This window comes from Eutrigla gurnardus (genome assembly GCF_963514095.1).
Source record: "Eutrigla gurnardus genome assembly, chromosome: 10".
Lineage (NCBI taxonomy): Eukaryota > Metazoa > Chordata > Actinopteri > Perciformes > Triglidae > Eutrigla > Eutrigla gurnardus.
Window position 1 is genome coordinate 29,487,702 of NC_139924.1, and position 5,000 is coordinate 29,492,701.

At 49.2% G+C, this 5,000-nt stretch overlaps 1 protein-coding gene across 1 annotated transcript in view; it reads left to right on the forward strand.

Annotated features, from left to right (window-relative positions):
• Nucleotides 1-3,833: 3,833 nt before the first annotated feature.
• Nucleotides 3,834-5,000, forward strand: part of gpr4 (G protein-coupled receptor 4) — a 29,084-nt gene continuing 27,917 nt past the window's right edge. Inside the window, exon 1 of the mRNA XM_084020356.1 lies at nucleotides 3,834-3,981. The gene's annotated coding sequence lies outside the window, so the exon portion shown is untranslated. The remainder of the gene's footprint in view (nucleotides 3,982-5,000) is intronic.

The window sequence follows — 5,000 nt, forward strand, 5'->3', positions numbered from 1 at the left end:
ACATCACAGCGATCGGTTGGTCCCCGCTGTGTGTGTGGTGAAGCGAGAGAGGGAATGCTATCGTACGTTTCAGCAGGCAGCAGAAGGAAACTTCGTCACCAGAACGTCAGAACGATGACGAAATTCTATAGTTAGAAAAAGCGTCCGGTTTTGTGTTATAACATAACAATGTAACACAACAACATAACTGCTGTGAATGATAAACAATGAGAGACTTTCTCACGTTACGCTAAAAGTGTAGTTGCGTAGAAAGTGTGGAGTTCATGTTTACATTTCAAAAACGGCATCTCCCGGGTGAAAGTCCTGTGTTTGACTCTCTTTCTTGTAATACTCACTATTTTACCACGTAGCGTCCAGTATCGCTAGCTTGCTAAGCATATCGTATTAAAAAACAACATCGACATTCAATGTTGTTACGTTCTGCAGTACGTTCAAATCGTTTCCTTGTGTCCACGTTGAGGGCCGATATGAAAATCATCTTGCCAGAAAAATTGTGACTTGCGATATTTTACATGCAAATATGCACTTCAAATGTTGTTTTTTATCACGATCTGCGATAACATCCAACGTCACGTATTGCATCACAGATGGGTGTGATGGATGAAGCGTTCCCGCCGTGTTCCCGCCGTGTTCCTGCCGTGTTCCCGGCAAACCACATGAATCTGTGTTTCATGTAAACGAGGACAGGAAGTCGTCCCGGTGTCACTTCCTGCTCGGTGGGAGGTTTATTAGCAGGACTTCTGCATCACACAACAGTTCATCATCCCTGCATGTGTCGCCGCTCCGCTAACACAGATCTCTGCCAAGATGCTGTTTGGAATAATGCAAACATCAATTAATATTCCAGACACAGTTTCATAACAACATCGGGCCAGAGAGAGACAGACAGAGAGAGAGAGACAGATAGATAGAGAGACAGACACACACAGACAGAGAGAGAGAGACACAGACACACAGACAGAGAGACAGACAGACAGTTTAAAAAAGGGAACGAGTCGATGAACCAAAGTGAGCAGAAGATGTGCTTTCATGTATTGAAGTGTATGTACATGTATCATCATCATGTCAGATATGTACGGTAATATTTCATATACTTCAGGGACACACAGAACAACTTTCTCAGTGTTTTTGACCTGAATGCTGTTTTCTAATGACTTGATGTGAAATACGAGAGAAGAGGAACTACAGAGAAACACACGGAGTTTTCTTCTCTTTATCTACCAGTAACTAAGTACAAATACTTCATTTCAGAGTACAAATACTTGAGTTAAGAAGTAGATTCAGTACTTCTACTTTTACCAGAGTCTCATTGAACACAAGAATGTGTACTTATACTCGAGTAACATGGTAGGTAACATGGTGGGAGTGGTGGGTAATATGGTGGGAGTGGTGGGAGTGGTGGGTAATATGGTGGGAGTGGTGGGTAATATGGTGGGAGTGGTGGGTAACATGGTGGGTAATATGGTGGGAGTGGTGGGTAACATGGTGGGTAATATGGTGGGAGTGGTGGGTAACGTGGTGGTTAACATGGTGGGAGTGGTGGGTAATATGGTGGGAGTGGTGGGTAACGTGGTGGGTAATATGGTGGGAGTGGTGGGTAACATGGTGGGTAATATGGTGGGAGTGGTGGGTAACATGGTGGGTAATATGGTGGGAGTGGTGGGTAATATGGTGGGAGTGGTGGGTAACATGGTGGGTAATATGGTGGGAGTGGTGGGTAACGTGGTGGTTAACATGGTGGGAGTGGTGGGTAATATGGTGGGAGTGGTGGGAGTGGTGGGTAATATGGTGGGAGTGGTGGGAGTGGTGGGTAATATGGTGGGAGTGGTGGGTAATATGGTGGGAGTGGTGGGAGTGGTGGGTAATATGGTGGGAGTGGTGGGTAATATGGTGGGAGTGGTGGGTAACATGGTGGGTAATATGGTGGGAGTGGTGGGTAATATGGTGGGAGTGGTGGGAGTGGTGGGTAATATGGTGGGAGTGGTGGGTAATATGGTGGGAGTGGTGGGTAACATGGTGGGTAATATGGTGGGAGTGGTGGGTAATATGGTGGGAGTGGTGGGAGTGGTGGGTAATATGGTGGGAGTGGTGGGTAATATGGTGGGAGTGGTGGGTAACATGGTGGGTAATATGGTGGGAGTGGTGGGTAACATGGTGGGTAATATGGTGGGAGTGGTGGGTAACATGGTGGGTAATATGGTGGGAGTGGTGGGTAACGTGGTGGTTAACATGGTGGGAGTGGTGGGTAATATGGTGGGAGTGGTGGGTAACATGGTGGGTAATATGGTGGGAGTGGTGGGTAACATGGTGGGTAATATGGTGGGAGTGGTGGGTAACGTGGTGGTTAACATGGTGGGAGTGGTGGGTAATATGGTGGGAGTGGTGGGTAATATGGTGGGAGTGGTGGGAGTGGTGGGTAACATGGTGGGTAATATGGTGGGAGTGGTGGGTAATATGGTGGGAGTGGTGGGTAACGTGGTGGGAGTGGTGGGTAATATGGTGGGAGTGGTGGGTAACGTGGTGGGAGTGGTGGGTAATATGGTGGGAGTGGTGGGTAACGTGGTGGGAGTGGTGGGTAACATGGTGGGCAACATTAAAGCAGGAACTCTGCAACTTTTTCCCAGCATCATGTGACAGAAGCACCTCAGACAAACACCTCATGAACCAGACGTCTCTGTGAAAAAGGGAAGAAGAAAGCACATGTTAAGATGGAGCCGGGGGGTTGCAGAGGTCAAGAATGCAGATTGTGTGTGAAGGCTGTTCTGTGTGTCAGCAGGGAGTCGGACCGCTGCCCATGGCCCGTTGAGCAACATGTTGATGTAGAGGCGTTGCTGGGTCTCGGTTGTACTGCAGGTTTCCTTTGGCTCCTCTACAAACACACATGGTCCACCGTGGAGCTGCTGGCTCGGCATCCGACAGCTGCAGAAACAGATGCAGGTGCACCTCGCGCCGGAACCTTCAACCACACCATGTTGTTATTGGGGGAAAACCGTAAACCAGAACCAACCGCTCCACACACAGGGGCCTTCAATGACATGCTGGTCTACATGCTGGTCTACATGCTGGTCCACATGCTGGTCTACATGCTGGTCCACATGCTGGTCCACATGCTGGTCCACATGCTGGTCTACATGCTGGTCTACATGCTGGTCCACATGCTGGTCTACATGCTGGTCCACATGCTGGTCTACATGCTGGTCTACATTCTGGTCCACATGCTGGTCTACATGCTGGTCCACATGTTGGTCCACATGCTGGTCTAAATGCTGGTCCACATGCTGGTCTACATGCTGGTCCACATGCTGATCCACATGCTGGTCCACATGCTGGTCTACATGCTGGTCCACATGCTGGTCTACATGCTGGTCCACATGCTGATCCACATGCTGGTCCACATGCTGGTCTACATGCTGGTCCACATGCTGGTCCACATGCTGGTCTACATGCTGGTCCACATGCTGGTCTACATGCTGGTCCACATGTTGGTCCACATGCTGGTCCACATGCTGGTCTACATGCTGGTCCACATGCTGGTCTACATGCTGGTCTACACGATGTTACGTGTCAGCAGCAGGACTTCAGGAGGTCAGACCTCATTGATCCGAAGCAATGTGGACCTCAACAAACCCAAGAAAAACCACTAAACATGTACACAGCTACACAAACCACAAGAGCAGATGCTACATTATTGGATTTAACTCTGGTTCCTGTTCACACGGACCACATGAAGTCAGACTCAGAGAGAGAGAGAGGAGGTACTCTGTATAACTAGCTCCCCCCACTCTCTCCCTCCTCCCTCCCCGTGTCGCTCCGTCAGTCCTCCGGCTCTGGTCTCCCGGTCCGCACCACCGTGTTCCTCCCCGCTGCTCCGGTGAACCGGACCATCACCACGTTACCGCTCGTGCGTCGGCGGTTCAGTGACGCGACTTTGATGGATACGCGCTGTTTCTGGAGGCAACGCCGATGACGTCAGAGCCGAACGTGAGTACCGAGTTTAGTTGCGACGGCACACTATAAACATAGTATATGTTATAGTATATATATACACACACACACACACACACACACACACACACACACACACACACACACACACACACACACACATATAAACACATACACGTGCAGGAATGTGAAAGTGATGAAATAAGTCCCATCCATGGGTTCCGGTCTGTAGTGATCCAGACTCCTGAGAGTTGGATCTGGAGGTCAGCATGTCAGCATGTTGACATCCCATAATACTCTGTATTAATACTCTGCTGGTTCCATCCGTGTGATTATCTGCAGGCGTCCATGTTGCAGCTCCCTCTGGGTTTTTTACACAGCTGACAATTCATAAATCATGAGACCGAACAAGTGAAGGAGCTGCTTGTTGCCTCTGACCTCGACTGCTTCATTACTGTTGACGGTTAGAGTCCAACGCTGGTCTCAGGTCTGTGATTGAGGAGTCAGAGACCATGAAAGTAGGAGAACTTGTCCTGGTCCTGAGAAACCGCTCGTTGCCTTCGTGCTGCATTCACTTACCGATGGAGCCGGCAGATAAAGGTCTGGCTCCTGCTGCAGGTCTGCATGTGGACCAGGTGTGAAGCAGCTTCAGGTTCACGGTGATGCTGGTGTTGTGATGTTAAAGTGAGAGAGGAAAGTTTACGAGGGACACCAGACTAATTTCTGGTCTGTTGGACTCTGGATCTGTCAAACAGCAGATAAGCCCCGCCCCCTAAAGCATCCCTTTCTGGTCTGTTGGACTCTAAATGGACCATAACTAGAGATTGAGACCATAAACTCATGTTTACAATGTTTACTGAGATAATACATCAAGAGAGAAGTACACCATTTTCTCATAGACTTCTATACAACCAGAGAGGAGTCGCCCCCTGGTGGTCAGCAGAGAGAAGTAGGACCATTTTCTCATAGACTTCTATACAACCAGAGAGGAGTCGCTCCCTGGCGGCCAGCAGAGAGAATGCAGTTTTGAGGCACTTCAGCGTCAGCTTCACTGT